The 17,238-nt window shown below is 39.0% G+C and overlaps 1 protein-coding gene across 2 annotated transcripts in view; it reads left to right on the forward strand.

The window, feature by feature from the left end:
* Positions 1-2,648: 2,648 nt before the first annotated feature.
* LOC135210146 (glucose transporter type 1-like) overlaps positions 2,649-17,238 on the forward strand; it is a 372,059-nt gene continuing 357,469 nt past the window's right edge. For both annotated transcript variants that reach the window (XM_064242967.1, XM_064242965.1), the window contains exon 1: positions 2,649-2,892. The gene's annotated coding sequence lies outside the window, so the exon portion shown is untranslated. The remainder of the gene's footprint in view (positions 2,893-17,238) is intronic.

Genomic DNA, 17,238 nt, shown 5'->3' on the forward strand with positions numbered 1-17,238 from the left:
CACGTTGGTTCATCCCCAAGAATTTTGTCAGGGTTTAGCTTAAGCTCCTCCTGATAAGTCCCTGTTTACGCTCACCAATGTCCATCTTTAATTTCTAGTTAGAATCTGACTATTCAGTACCTGCTGTATGTGTGTTTCCGCATGTGAAGTAGAGATGTAGGTGTAGGAATTATGAAATTAAATGTAAATCAACTGCATCGTCGGTCTTACTCCTTAGGATATGAAATCCTCGGCTGAGCTTCGCGGCTGTAGACTAATGAGCTAGATTTTCTGTTGCTCTGCTGATAAATGGAAATTGGGAATTGTCCCTGCCATGAAGTCTGATCAGGGATGTTTAATTAAAAAAAAATACTGCTCAATATGTTTACACACGTTGAAAATTTCACTAATTTTCTAAACATGTAGCTATTGGTTCATAGAGCGTAAGCTACCTAGATTTATTACACACGTGAAGAGATACATTATTTACTTTGAGATATTTACCCTAAGATATGCCTAATCCGACGGATATACTCTCACTTTGTGTGAGAGATAGAAATAGATAGGAAGTTGAAATTGCAGTAATGAGGCTTCTTAGATAAAAAGATAGAACGGCATCTAGGAAAATCTAATTTTTCTTTCTAATTGAGACGAACGCTTGAAAATGAGACGAATGTTTGTTTGTCAGCAATTATTTGCCTTCAAGCAAGAAATTCGAGGGATTTTGGCTCGGCGTCCTTTTGCCAAATAGATGAGAAATTTATATGATTCAGGTGTCCAAGGTGCCACAACTGAAGTTCAGTGTTTCTAGTACTACTTGCAGCTCTATTTACTTAAATGCAACGCTGTTTACCGGATAACTCTTCCCCCACCCGTATAGGGTAGTACCGTCATTGCACCTCACTTGGTGCACTGTAAGCATTACTTAGGGTTTCTGCAGCGTCCCTTTGGCTCCTAGTGGCAACCTCTTTCGATCCTTTTACTGTACCTCCGTTCATATTTTCTTTCTTCCATCTTACTTTTCACCTTCTCTGACAATTGTTTCATAGTGTAACGGGGAGGTTTTCCTCGTGTTGCAACTTTAGAACCGTATTGTCAATTTCCCTTCCAGCGCTCAATGACCTCATAGGTACCAGTAGATGTCCTTTGGCCTAAATTCTATATCATATTCCTTTCCATTATAACTCTCATTTAGTCATCTCCTGAACTGGGCTTCGGAGTACCCGTCGTCGTTGCTGTTGGCAATTCTTAAGGGCCTCATACACTGAACGATTGTCGTTATCGACAAACACACACACACTATTCAGACAGTATTAAGGTTCTTCACACCGATTTCAGTCTGAGCAAAGATTTTGTCACGGGAAGACATAGCACCATCTCCCTGGAAGAGACTTGCGCGATAGCTTTATATCGGCAGACAAACAAAAACATTGAACCAAGATATTCTATATACCTTGCATTGAACGACCTGCGTATGACCTGGTCGTGACAGATTTCGGTGAGATCGTTCAGACCACGAAACCCCGCCCACTTTTGCATTCAGACAAGCCCATACACAATGTTTTTACGAACGATGCAGGCAGTCGTTCAGACAATCGCTCATACAATCGTTCAGTGTACGGGGGCCCTCTGTTCTCTTAGGCTCTGTTAGCCAAACGCCTGATAATGGCGTCATGCTTTTCCCATTTCTGGAACTCTCCCTCTCACCCACCTTTTCGTTCTTGATTGACGACCAGTCCTCGTCGTTCGTCGTACTCAGCCGGGAATCGCCTTTTTCTCATCTATTATCTCTGATCTCCTGACCTTATCTGACATTAATTTAAAATTTACAACTATTTTTAGTGAATATTTAACTGAACTTACAACTACTAACAATATATCTGGTGTCTAAAGAGAATACTCTTCAAATTGCTCAGTCTATCAATTGAGAAGTAAAATCTGCACAAAATGGCAAAAGTCTTGTCATATCACTTGGTTGGGTGACCAAAAAAAAGAAAAAAAAAGTTGGCAAATAAATCCAATGAACATCTGTGCGGCGGCGGGAATGGGCCAGCGACCTCATCCTAGATATCCTTGCCGAAAGCTGGAGGGGTAGCATTTTATGGAACCACCTCCTTTTATAAGAAAAGACCCATACATACTTGCATACAACAAACACGCAATATATATATATATATATATATATATATATATATATATAATCAGTGTGTGAGTCTGGAGAATGTTCATTAAAATAAAACGGCGTGAAGTGCTACTTGAAGAGCTAACGAGGCGAGTTCTGATTACGACCTGGATTTATTAGAATAAATATATAAAAAAAAGGTTGAAAAGGATCGCTGTGACTGGGCGTGGGAACCAGCCGAATCGTCAGGGATTGGAGACCAGTTTATTAACCTTGAATTAGTCATTTTTAGTAATATGTCAAAGTTTTTGTGAATAAAGAGCAGTATTTCGTGAAATTATCCGATAATGTTTGAATGAATTCATATAGTGTGGTCAATGTTTAAATGTGGTCCAAAGTGAGAAGCGGTTTGTTGCAGGATACTGTAGGGGAATGGGGGAGTGTTGGAGGAGGGATGGAGAAGGAGGTGCGAGTGGTCGGGATTGGGGGATTTTGGGGTGGGAGGAAATGCGATTGGAGGTGTTGCAGTACGACAGGTTGGGCAGCGGCATCTCACCAAGATTCAGTGGGTCAGGCAGTTGGTGGGCGGACTAACCCGTAAAAGTTGTGGTGCGATGAGTGTGAGTGCGTGAGTGTAGGTGGTAGCTAGCTATACAGTGTGTTTCTCTGTGGATATTTTACATTCCCTGCCTTTTAGTTCTTCGTCGTAAACACCGTGGTTTGTTTAGTTTCCGTTATCGACGTCTCTGTGTGCAGCAGTTTTGGCGTGAACACTCCTCGAAAAACCTTAGGTGAGTCTCAGTTTGTCGTATTTTTTCTTTTTGCCTTTTAAATTCGATATGCTCATACGAGAAAGGCTGTGCAGTGGCAGCACAGAAACCATCATTATAAAACTAGGCCTACACAGGTACACACAAATGGATTTCGTTCTGTAAGTGTGCGAGAGCATTAACGTGGCCTAGGCCTATAATGATTTTTTCTTGATTCCCTCAGATTGAGTAGATATGAATTAGTCCAACGTTACCGAGAACAGATCTATGAATGAGCTAATTACACTCATATTAATTTGTTAGGTAACAGCAGCAGACGCTGACAAAATTTAAAAACTTATATAAATGCCACTGTCTAGTGGTTATGAACTGCAAGACCTTGAGTCTAACCAGGCCTTTCATAAGGTCAACAGCTAGGCCTAAGTACAGTCTATTTCGAGGCATAGAAAAAATAGGCCAAGTCTTTTCATTTGATGCTTCGTTCAGTTTATAGAACTACAAATGAATTATCAGGAGGAGGAGAGATGTATTAATTGATAAACGTCCACGAACTAGGATCGTTGTGTCAATGGGAATTGGTAACCGAACTTAGAGCGAATTGATTATTAAATGTCAATAGTTCTGAAGTAGAGTATCATTTTAATGTGCGTGTAGTGGGGGGGGGGGGGGGAGGATTATAGCTTTGCATTTCTGTCGAGACTGCCTTCTCCGGCTTTGACGAAACGTTTATTCGTCTACTTTAACAGGTAGAAATGTCAAGTTTTATTTATATCGTGTTTTGATTTATTATCTATTTAGTAAATTTCACATTGCTTGTTGTTTGATGAAGTAGAACGTTCGACAAGATTTGTCGCATTAACAGTAGCCCCAGGATTTGAGTTTGTCATCATTTTTCATTGTTAAGGAACCACGTACCAATGCCCCTAGTTATATCGTTAGGATTCAAGTATAGGCCTTTGCTTCAAAGGTTAATCGCGAGGTTTTTGTCTCTTCTTTCCTTCGTAAACATTATTATTATTATTATTGCATATTTGTAATAATCAATAATGACACCACTGCAACGCACTCGGGTTGCTTGAGAGACGAAATTGCATGATCCGAATCTTGCATGAAATTTGATTCCTATTCTCCCTTCCAGTATACTGGTTAACATGTAAACAATCGCTCCTCAGTAGTGGTGTTTGGTACCGGTACCATTATTCGAGAAAGTGAAAGCTAATTGGTCTCGCAACCGGTATCGTTTCCGTTTGAGCAGACTTGACGTGGGTGGGGGAGGGGTTGGGGGTGTATGACTAAGGCCCAAATTTTGTTCCATTTCTGGGATTAAAATTGAAGATCATGTTAAGGGATCTGTCATAATTCCCACAGAGGTAGATATTGTCAATAGGAACTTGACGGAATATTATACATAAAAGGATTCAGTTGAGATTTAGGGAGTTTAGTAATTCAGTGTGCAGTGTTTAACCGTTCTTTTCTTATGTGAGTGAGAGTAAAGTATAAATATAAGATATAATATATATATATATATATATATATATATATATATATATACTATATACATATAATATACAATATACACACACGCGCGCGCGCACACGCACACACACACACACACATATATATATATATATATATATATATATATATATATATATATATTATATATATATACATGTATGTATGCTGTATCGCTTGAAAATTGGTGCTGACAATAACCACTCCCTCTGGGGTTTCGAAGTCATTTGAAGTAGCAGGTCGACGCTTATTCCGCACAGCTTCAGAAAGCTGAAGAGAGAGAGGAACCAGATATGCAGCTGCATACGCCTGAAATCTAAGCGGGCACCACTGCACCCTACCAACGAATTCTCCCCCTCCATCCCCCACCAGTAAGGAGGGAGGCATTTAATGGTCTGCAGCTTAGTGGACTCAGCGTCGACCTGCTTCTTTTTGGGCGTGAGTTCGAATCCCCAAAGAAGGTATGGATATATATATATATATATATATATATATATATATATATATTATCATACATATGTATATATATACATACATACATACAAACATACATACGTACACACACATACATACATATATTTATATATATATATATATATATATATATATATTGTATGTATGTGTGTGTACGTATGTATATATGTATGTATGTATTATATTTATTATACATATGTAAGATAAAATTACCTAGGTCAAATATGACAAAATAAGTTAGGTAGTAAATTCTTGAAAATATACTTTATTCTCTATTTAACACTTCACTGATTATAAATGGAACAAATATTCTTTTACATACACACACACACACACTATATATATATATATATATATATATATATATATATATATATATATATATATATATATATACATATACGTACGTACATACATACATACACATATGAGCCGCAGGTCTGCAATCTGCTTTTTTTTGTGCACTGCAAAGTTTAGGGGTTGCATTAATATTTGGGGAATACATTTAAAATTTGGTTCTAAATCCTACGTTTGGGGAAGATTTGGGTCTACATTTTACATACGGGGAAATTTGGGGTCTGCATTCTACATGTGGGATAGGTTGGGGTTTGCATTATACATTTCGGAAAGATTTGGGTGCACTTGTCACATGTGTGGAAGCTTGGGATATGTGCATTCTACATTTGGAGGAGTTTGTGGTCTGCTTTCCACAGGAGGAAAACTTGGGTATGAATTCTAGAATGGTGGAAAGGTGGTGACTGTTCTACATTTTGGGCAGGCTGTGGTCAGTATTCTTCATTCGAGAACTTTATTGCTTATACTGCATACGTTGGGGAAGTGTAGTCTGCATTCTACATTTGGGTCATGTTAGGACTTTAGTCCATATTTTGGGGAAAGCCTGCTGTCTTTATTATGTATTTTGGAAAAGTTTGTACTTTAATTTTGAATATTTGAGGAAGGTTGGGTTTTCATTATACATTTTACGATTAGTTTGGTCTTTATTCTTCATTTAGTGAGGTTGTGTCTGTTTGCTGGTCTGTTGTATACTTGGAGATGTTGTGGTTTCCATTTTATACTGTATTATTTGTGAAAGTTTAGCTCTGTATTCCCCCATTTGACGAGCTGGAGGTGATATGCAGTTTTTGTACTCAACTAAGGGTTGTCACTTTGCCAATTTATCCTGTGATATTAAAGTTCGAGAGAGAGAGAGAGAGAGAGAGAGAGAGAGAGAGAGAGAGAGAGAGAGAGAGAGAGAGAGAGGAGTGCAGTGCAGAAAGAAAATTTATTATTTACAAAGTTACGTGATATATAAAATACTTGAGGTAAATGTTAAATGTAGTGTAGAATACATGTTATGTAGAGGGTGCTGAATTCTTCTTGATGCCAGAGATGTTATGACAATGACTTCACTATTGTCTTTATGTCGACTAATTGTTACACGTCTGTCTTCCAGTCTCCCGGATGTCATTGTTAAAGTTGGAAGTTTTAAGTATTCCTATGATGCTTTTTCTTACGAATCAGATTGCGGAACATGTTAGCTAAGTGTGGAGGAATTTGACCTTAAAATCTATATTTATGGAATTCAGAGTTGAATGGCAAGCATGATTTTAACTGAAATTAACTGCAGCTATAGTCCAGTACTAAGCTGGTATTATGAACTCGTCTTGAAGAGAATTAATATATATTTATTGATTTAATCAACTTACCTAGATCTTAATATTTGTTTCTAATGACTTATGGAATTAATAATTGATATTTAATGTTAAAAATGCTGTCATTTTAACGTCCAATTAACTTTGAGCTGTGATTTTATATACTACCGATTCTTCAAACAATATTTAAAAGTATATCCAAACCCTCTGCCTTTTTTTTTTTTTTTTTTTTTTTTTTTTTTTTTTTTTTTTTTTTTTTTTTAGATAGCAAAGTATGGGTAACTTGAAATATACCGTTAACCTACAATAGTAAGGATGAGCATAGGTAACAAAAGTGCAGTCACAGTGACGAGCTGCAAGGCTTCATGGGGAACGGCTGTTCTATTTAATACAATAATTTTTCTAACGTGTAGTGGTCTTATTTCTTGGCGAAGACGTTGAACAGCTTTTCTTGTAGTGCATCAGAAGTAGGGACCACAAATAAATAGTATTATTATTCAAAAGATGAACCCTATTCACATGGAACAAGCCCACACTGGCCATTAACTTGAATTTCAAGCCTGCAAAGGAGACGATGTTTATTCGGGAGAGGTAACTGAAGGTAATGGAAAATACGGAAAGAGGACATTAGTTATTAGAAAACAAATTAACAAATTAATGAATAAATAAAAACTTATACATTTTGGTCTCTCAAAACCTCAGCCAAACACTACTACTATATCCTACCTTTAAGTGTAAGAAGAATATCTTATGAATTTCGTAAATATAAACATGTATTTCGTACAGGTTATCTGTGATTGCATTGCCCCTAATACTCTTAACATCCTACCCTGTTTTTTTTTTTAAGTCTTATTTCTATAAATGTACGACGAGTTACTTTATGAATTTCATAAACACACAAATGTATTTTTAAAAGGCTTTCTGTTGATTACATTGCCCCTGCTGCTCTTATGTCCTGCCTTATTTTGTATAACTATTTCTCTTTCAATAGTATCACTAGGCTCTGAAATAACTGCATTATGTATACCTGTGTAGGTACTCCCATTCATTCCCTGTTTAAGGTCTGCGGGAAAAGCTGCCGCCGTGGGATTTTATTTTGAAATTTACAGGGTGTTAGGTGTCCGCCAGTGTTCCCTATGGAGGGCATAAGTAAAGGCCTTTATCGTGCATGGGTCACGGGAAAGTCTTGGCTACTCGGTTTTGGCCTTTTAGCGCTGCAGAGCTCTCTCTCTCTCTCTCTCTCTCTCTCTCTCTCTCTCTCTCTCTCTCTCTCTCTCTCTCATGGTACCTTCATCTTAGATTTTTTAGTAAGTAGTCTTGCCCATCCGTCCTGTTTTCGGCTTTCTCTTTGATGAAGCAGTGAAAGAATCTCTCTCTCTCTCTCTCTCTCTCTCTCTCTCTCTCTCTCTCTCTCTTATGTGAAAAAAAGGGACGTTGGTTTCGCGCTCTCGCTCTCATGGAAAAGAAAATAAAAGGATGTTCCCTCTAGGTCCCTCTCTTTTGCAAAAGAGAGTAAAAGTCTCTCTCTCTCTCTCTCTCTCTCTCTCTCTCTCTCTCTCTCTCTCTCTCTCTCATACACACACACAACACAGATGCGCCTACCAACATGCTATCAAATTCTTACTCGCGTTAAACGAAAACCAGACAACAAATAATGGATGGAAATTAGAGCTGAAGAGATACAACACATCTCATTGCGGGAACTTCTTCACATACAAGATATGTGACATATGGAATAAACTGCCACCAGAAGTTGTTAACAGCAACAGTGTGGAAGAGTTTAAAAGAAAGCTAGACGGAATCATTAGGATACTGTGAATGAACAGTAAAACCTGCTTCTAGAGATAAGTGAGCACACGATGTCTCCTCGGATGGACTAATAAGTCTTTGAGACATCCTAATCCTTGTAACTCTCTCTTTCACAACCCAGTTGCGCCACCCAACATGCTATCAAATTCTTACTCGCGCGGAGAGAGAGAGAGAGAGAGAGCAAGCAAAGTCCTTTTATTGTCCTCTCTCTCTCTCTCTCTCTCTCTCTCTCTCGTAGGAATTTGATAGCATGTTGGTTGGCGCAACTGGGTTGTGAGTTGTGCCAGGCGATATAGAAGATTTGCTGCAACTTACCATTATTATTATCCCGCGTCCGAGCTACCAAGAAATGGAGAACGAGTAGGCTAGGCTGGGATTGGCCGAGACCCCGGGGAACAGTAAAAACAACGTACTATGTGTTAAAATAAAAGTGAAATAGGGGAAGTGGGCATTTGGCGAACTCATGAAGGATTTCGTAGCAGGTAGCTTTAAAAGGGTCATGAGTTGGGTATATATAGTAGGTATGAACTAAAATTTCGTGAGGAAAAAACGGGGAATAATAAAAATAACGAATGCGTGAAAATATAAGTGAAATAGGGGAAGTTTATGTTTGATGAATTCGTCAAGGATTTCGTAGCAGGTAGCTTTAATATATATGGGGCCAGGAGTTGGATATAGGAGGTAAAGAATAGATAAAATTTCGTGGGGAAAAAATAGGAGGCTGTTGAGTATACGAAGATCGGGAGCATAAATGTTTTGAATTTATATAGGTACTAGGGAAGACGTCTGGTATATGCTCCAATCCTTGTAATGGTATCTATAAATTATGGTGCGTGACGGGGATAGTTTCTTTGGATGCGTATTTTCATTTTATTTTATTTTTTTGGATACGGCATTGGCTCTTATCATACAGCGTAGCCCACTGCTGAGAGATTCTGTTCATAGGTGTATGGGCTTTGAAATTGTTTGAGCGGTAGGATAAGTTTATGTATATTATTTTCTCGCATAGTTCCACATAGCAGCGCAAAGAATATTCTTATGCTTGGCTTGAGTGAGGTTTTGTATAAACTAGGTGCGAATGGCTCGGTTTTATAGTTCTGCGTGATACTGAGGAGAATTGCAAAATCAATAGTGTGCAGTCCGTTTCAAAGTAGAGGAATCTCTCTGTTGTATTGCTTGAGCTTTGAGCGCTTTGCTCAACATTTAAGGTCTTTTAAATTCAGCAAATATTTTGCCGTTCCTAAGTTGAAGAGCTCACGAGATTTAATCTGATGTAATGTATTTGTTTTAGTTTTTGACTCAAGAGAGAAACGACCAACCTATAAGTTACTAGGTCGAGTTTCGATGTTTCTGACTCAAAAGAGAAACGAGCAACCTAAAGTTACTAGGTTGAGTTTCGATGTTTCTGACTCAAAAGAGAAACGAGCAACCTAAAGTTACTAGGTTGAGTTTCGATGTTTTTGACTCAAAAGAGAAACGAGCAACCTAAAGTTACTAGGTTGAGTTTCGATGTTTTTGATTCAAAAGAGAAACCGAGGAAACCTAAAAGTTCTAGGTTCGAGTTTCGATGTTTCTGACTCAAGAGAGAAACGCGCAACCTAAAGTTACTAGGTTGAGTATCGATGTTAACCTTAGCAGAAGAAACTTAAAATAACTGTGGGCATACTGGAAATATGCCGTCAAGACCACCTGAGCTGTATTTCCATGTTGTCCGGAATGCCGCCATTGGAAAACCAGACGTACATCCCAATTGGGAGTCCCGTGTGATAGGAATCCAGATGGAGAATGTCGTTATTATTAAAGCAGACTATATGGGCCAATATTCAGTAAAAAAAAAAAAAGGAAATAAATAAATAAAGAAATGATACATCTGAATCTACCCCTTTGGATAATGAATGACGATCCTCAAGCTTTTCTTTACCGTGGGGGGTGAGTGCCGTCAGTGCACCTCACGCGGTTCACCGTAGACATTACTTAAGGTTCTTTGCAGCGTCCCTTCGGCCCCTAGCTGCAATCCCTTTCATTGCTTTTACTTTACCTCCGTTTATAATAACTTTTCTTTCCACCCTCTCCTAACAATAGTTTCATAACGGAACCACGAGGTTTTCCCCCTGTTACACCTTTCAAAGTTTTTTACTGTCAATAGAAATTTTTGAATTGAATGACTTAACAGGTCCCAGCGCTTGGCGATTTGGCCTAAATCCTATATTCTTTTTCTTCTTCCAGGCTTTTCTTTTTCCAGCCCCAGAGTTCCTTCCTGGTCCTTGATTGGCAAAAGGTTTAGAGGAGGTCGGCATCATAAATTGCTGGTCTGCCGTTGGCTTCGCAGGGTCCTCGCTCTTGGCCCCTCTGCCTCCCGTGTGTCGCCGATAACAAAGAAACATTGCGGGATATGACCACCGTTAAAGGTGGCCAAGTGTGAACAGATAAAAAATGGGGATCACTTTTTCGGGGGACGTTAGGTCCAGTTTCTTTTAAATATCTTTTGCTGTTTTTTTTTTTTTTTGTGTGAAGAGCTTTATTAATTTTCTCTTAATAATTAAGTAGCACACATGTTTTATATTAAATACATATTAGAAACGAAAGAGGAGGTTGTTGGTGTTTTTTTCGACTTCATTAACCATGAACATTAATTAATACTACCATAAATGGACGTGTATTAAGTTCTGCTTAGTCTTTTGTGTATAATTGGTTCATGTTTATGTATATTATTGTGTGGTTTTTGCGTGTGTCCTTGTATGTGTGTATATATATATATATACATATATATATATGAGAGAGATATATATGAAAAAGAGAGAGATAGAGAATTTGGAGGGGGGGGGGGTGATTGGAACAGGGAACGCAGTGTCCTAATTTAGCTGAGGCTTTGAAGAAACCCCCTCCTTCCCCTCCCCCCCCCAAAAAAAAAAAAAAAAAAAAATAAAAAAAAAAAAAAAAAAAAAAAAGATAAAGAAGTTAAGTAATGGGTCTAATTATTGACGAAGGGAGCCGTCTTCCATCACAGAGTATCGGTGGCTGTACTATAGTTTGCAGGAAATGACGAAAGGTCCAAAGCTGCGTAGCAGATGGAAGGAGACGACGGCCGAACAACCGAATATTTCGAAGTGTCCTGATTCCAGGAGCGTCGTCAGTGCAGGAAGACGTTGCTTGACGATTGTCATGAGGCTATTTGCAAGCAGGAGTGAAGCACTCCATGACATCAAGGAGAATCCCTCATTCCTCTCAGGTGGCGTTGTAACACCCCTCCCATGAGTCCACATTATCCCAAGTTTACTGTGCAAATCAGGGATATTAGTTTTATTACCTTTAAACACTTAGCACTGTTCTGAGTCTGTTTTAAGCACTTCGACTTGCAATGGGGAGACTCGAAGCTTCTTTATATATATATATATATATATATATATATATATAATATATATATATATATATAGATATATTTATATATATATATATATATATATAATATCAATCCTTTATTGTTCTTGAGATGCGAGTGCTTTGAAGCTGCACTGGAGTGGCGCAAGGTGCGTAGGTTGTGTTTACCAGCTGTTGATGAGCCTTTTCATGCAACCGTATAAAGTGGCTTATGTCGAATTCATTTTTGTTTACATTTGTGCAGATAGTTAGAAAATTCAACCAGGTGTCTCATAATGTGAATTCTTAGTTGATTCTAGGGATTTCTTTTATTGAGGGTTCTTGCTTATTTACGAGTCCACTAGAGTGAGGAAATGATTGCAATGAACACATACTGCTATCGTCGTTGTCCTTGTTCATGGTGTAAACGCATTCGAGTCCCAACTTGCACCGTCACGAATTAAATGATGCAGTACACTGTGTTTTGCTGATATTTTATGTGTGTGTGTGTGTGTGTGGTTGAGAGAGAGAGAGAGACGAGAAGAACACACTCGAGAGAGAGAGAGAGAGAGAGAGAGAGAGAAACACACTCACTCACATACATATATACCATAGTGTGTGAGTGTGTGATATTTTTCCAATAAAACGTTTACCTTGATGGGGAAAACCAATACAACAGTCATTACCTCTCTCATCCTTTAGCTACATCTTCGGCCACTCCATGAAATTCCACAGATGTGTTACTAGCCAGGACCTGCCCTTACATTTCTTCGTCACCCGTCCGTGACCTGACATTTCATGGAGATCCGAGGCCTTCCTGCCCTACACATCTTTCGCTCTATCGCTGTCGTTCTCCTTCCGCTCGAAATAGTTACCGTGCAAGCTAAGCCCTTTACTCTCTTCGGTTTTTCAGGCCTTTTTTTCAACACTAATCCACCACCATTTCATGTTTGCTAACTCTTTTAATACGTTGGCGTTCCTGCACCTTTGTGAGCCTTTCGACTCTCCATGCTTCATATGTATACCTGCAGGCAATTCGTCTCAGAAGCTCCCACCCCGCCTTTTTTCATTTGCATCCATCATCTACACTTCACGTGGGCTCAGTTATCCTTCTACTTTCCAGATTTAGTTTTAACCTGCACCCTTCTTCCGATCGATTGTTTTTCTTTGCGATCTTGCCACTTGTTTTATTTCACCCATTCGGTGGTTTGACCTATTCTAGCGTTTTACCATCATCTGATATATTTTTCATATAAGTCTGTTTGAGTTAGGTTCAATTGGTTGGCTGGTTTAGATTAACCCGGCCCCAGGCCAGTTGGGCACCTTGCCTTAAGGCTGCCAGTAGGTGGGATAAATTATAAAATGAAGCAGGAGTACTGTCTTGGACCTCTGGACTCTATCGTCTACCATCCATACGAACATTTATCGTTCCTTCTTCCTAGTCTTCACACCCTTATGACATTACTTCTGGTAACATTAGTCTTCTGCTTCCACTTGAAATCGCTTGAAAACTCATCGAGTAGTCGCATTGGCTTCATATGGATCGGAAATCTGATAAGGAAATGCCACTAAGCCCGTTAGGCTTAGGCGGGGGTGTGGTTTCACACAAAACCTGCCATAACCTCTCTCTCTCTCTCTCTCTCTCTCTCTCTCTCTCTCTCTCTCCTCTCTCTCTCCTGCGTGAGTAACGGTTGGGATGTGATCATGTCCATGTTTCTATTCCTAGTTTTGACTTGGACATGACATCTGTCATTCATAAACGTATTCCTCGATTGTTGTGGCTGCCGCGTGTCGCTCAAGCATTTTATAATATTCCTGAGATGGTAGGTAGCCTTTGCAAGGACGAGCATTGCAGATTTTCATACAATATTTTCCTGTTCTGCTTTTAGATTTGTCTGAATAATAGGTTTTCTTTTTGCTCTCCTTGAAGTGATAGATTTCGTAAAATTTCCGTGATTGGTATAATGACGATTTGATTTCTATTTTTACCATTACTAGCGTTATATAGTGAGGTTAATGACTTGTATCCACTTTGTTGAACATTTCAAATAATACCTTTATCACGACGGACAGGTCGGGTATGTGTGTATCGCTATCTTGCGTGTGCGAAGTTTTGAGTTTTATTCATCAATTCACGGCATTCCTACGTTGTATTTGAAAATAGTTTATAAAAGTATTTACAGGTTATGATGCATATAAATGTACTGAATATTTTTTGTGTGGGCAGTATTGGTATTGTGACCAATTCCATCCTGCGTGTCCAGTTCCTCCTTACTCCAGTTTTAATTGAGGTCGGTAGGGTTGCATGATCACCTGAGACCAGCATAAGTTAATTAGTTCGTGGAATATAGAGGAATGAACGAGGGGGAAACACGGAGGAGAGAACGATTTATTTGTAAGAAAATATTAAGTGAAAGATAAGTCATTGTTTCGAGATGGTTTGGTCATGTAGAGGTTTATAACTTGGAAGTCTTGGAAAAAGGTGGGGGTAAGACAGATTTTAGTTAGTAAAGGAGAAGAAACGACAAAGCAAATGATTCGGTTATACTCAGGAGAGCTCCGTATGGGGGGGAGTGCCGTCAGTTGACCTCAGTGGGGCACAGTAAGCTTTACTTAGAGGTTCTTTGCAGCGTCCTCCGACCCATAGCAGCAACCCCTTTCGTTCCTTTTACTCTACCTCCATTCATATTTCCTTTCTTCCATCTTACTTTCACAGTGCAGTTGCGAGTTTTAACTCCTGTTACACCTTTAAAACGTCTTTAGTGTCAGTTTCCGTTTGGCCCCAAACTTGTGTTTTCTGTTGTATTCTGTTCGATTTTATGAAGTGGATAGGTAATGTGCAGTAGTGTCTGCTCTTAGTTTTCTTCGAAACCTGTCTCAAGTGAAGTCGTTTATTGGGAAAAGAAAGAAAGAAACAACAATACTTAACAAGTAATGAGTTATAAATTATGCATAAACGTTGATGCATTATATTTCTAATTTACATAAGGTCAACTCTGAGAACAGGAAGCTATTCCTCAAGACGTAAGTGTACGGAGAGTACTCCAGTGACCTATCAGGGTTCACCTCTCATAAAAAGTCGCATAAAACTCGTTGCACCTCGTGTGTAGTTGCGAGCAAGGGTACTAAAATCGCCGTAATGCCGGGACCGAGCGTTTAATTACGAGTTTAGTACAGATTTGTCGGATTGTCGGAGCCTGTTTCGGAGCGCGGTCCTATTTACATCGGACGCGTGAACCGTAAGAATGGCCTTCATTTGGGATTAACGTGTACGTATTTATTGTTTGAATTGTATATATATATATATATATATATATATATATATATATATATATATACACATATTTATATATATACATATTTATATATATATATATATATATATATATGTATTTATTTATTGATATATAGTACATTTATATATTTTACTTTCTTTTCTGCGTAGGATACCAGCCATTGTGTTGATTATAGTGGCAATTACGAAAATAGCACGTTTAATGGCCGTATTTTGAGGCAAGGCCAAAGGTTTTACACACGAGAAAGTAACTGATGCGAGTTGCCATAATGCGTCACAGATAGCAGTATCAACAGTATCAGCATTTGTAGGACGTTCATGCTATACTGCCGACATTTCCGACAACGGCGGGATCCCAATCCCGGTAGGCGTTTTGTTAGTCTCCCTCTCCTTTCTCTTGGTATTTCGGAAACGAGCGAAACTGTCCTGGGAAATAGGGTGATACTGCGCATCCATGTGATGTAGGCTGGATACTTGGACGCTTACCTTAGAAGAAAACCCAGGAAAACAGTGAAATGAAGGGTCACTATGGCAATTGTTTGACCCCACACATACTCTCTCCCTGTCGTGATCTTAGATGAGAGAGGTCCTCGTTAATCTCCAGGTACTACTGAACCAAGGCCTTAATCATAGACCCTGTACCGAGTTAAAGGATTCCAATAACACTCCATGCGTCTTTTCATTGATAGTTGGCTAATACGGAAGCCATGGACGCATTCGGTTAGGGTCGAGATTAAAAGGGCTGAACAGATAGAGACGACCTTAATTCGGGTTAAGAGAGCTTCCTATTTTGGTCAGAAGTGTTCTAACTCTGTACTCTATTCAGCCTTGGAAATAGGAGCGAGTGCAAGCAGCAAAGAGCGTCAATTTAACCTCCGGTCGACTGTGGTCGGCGGTCAGTGACGAAATCATGCCAGGTAACTATATCACGCCAGGAGGCGTAGTCGGCTATTGATTTATTGAAGATAATTACCTTACCAGAGGCTTTTTGACGAGCGCCAGTGTTTAGCTTACCTGTGACTTTTCTTTTGAGGAGCGGGAAGATTGAGCTGGCCCCTCTTTGTTGATTGTTTACTAAATAACAATAACAATTATGAGACATTTTTCTCTTTGAAGAATATGGGTGACTGATGATTTTGTTGCAGAATTGTTTCGTACCAGGTAAAGGAAGTGTGTAGTTTAGTTCATGCTGCCCCGAAGGAATTATTGTATGATGATGATATCATTATTATTATTATTATTATTATTATTATTATTATTATATTATTATTATTATTATTATTATTATTATTATTATTATTATTATTATTATTATTAACTTAATTATATTATTGAACGTTGGCCACTGCTGTATGATTTACCAGTTGCTATAAAGAAACACAATAGAGAATTTGAGAAACTAAACGGCATGCAGACGGCCATTCAGTTCAATGAAGTTTCTTCTACGAGGAAACGTCCACATGTGAGGATGCCATTACATGAAAAATAATATACTTTATGAGTGGAATTAAGATGCAGTTGGGAAAAACGACAGCTAAAAAAATCACAAAATCAAGTCCTATGGGGGTTAGTTCTGTCAGTGCCAAGAGGTGCATTTTAGGCATTAATTAGGGTCTTTGCAGCGTCCCTTCGACCCCCTAGCTGCAACCCCTTTCATTTCTTTGACCGTACCTCCGTTCATATACTCTGTTCTTCCATCTTACTTTCCATCCTGTCCTAACAGTTGATTCTTACTGCAACTGTGAAGTTTTCCTCCTGTTACACCTTTCAGACCTTTCCAATTCAGCGCGGAATGACCTCATAAGTCCCAGGGCTTGGCCTTTGGCCATTCGATATTGTATTCTGTTCTTACAGAATTAATAGAAGCAAAACGGACGAAGGGGTGATGGAAGGCATCGTTGTAACCACCGCGCCTCCAGCAAACGGCAAATCTGGCAGAGTCGCCCAAAATATTTGGCTTCCGGGTCATGACCGTTACTCGATCCGGTTAATCCAGCAAAGAAGTCGTTTGTTCATCGCCTCCGGAGAGATGAGATGACAGTCATATTTTCCTGACTCTGTAGAGAGATGTGATGACTGTCTTATTCTCCTGACTCTGTAGAGAGATGTGATGACAGTCATATTCTCCTGACTAGAGAGATGAGATGACAGTCATATTCTCCTGACTGTAGAGAGATGTGATGAAAGTCATATTCTCCTGATTCTGTAGAGGAACCCCTGTAATGAAATTCCGTTAGGCTGCCCAAGTAGTCCGTTGGCGGAATG

This window comes from Macrobrachium nipponense, chromosome 39, assembly GCF_015104395.2.
Source record: "Macrobrachium nipponense isolate FS-2020 chromosome 39, ASM1510439v2, whole genome shotgun sequence".
Lineage (NCBI taxonomy): Eukaryota > Metazoa > Arthropoda > Malacostraca > Decapoda > Palaemonidae > Macrobrachium > Macrobrachium nipponense.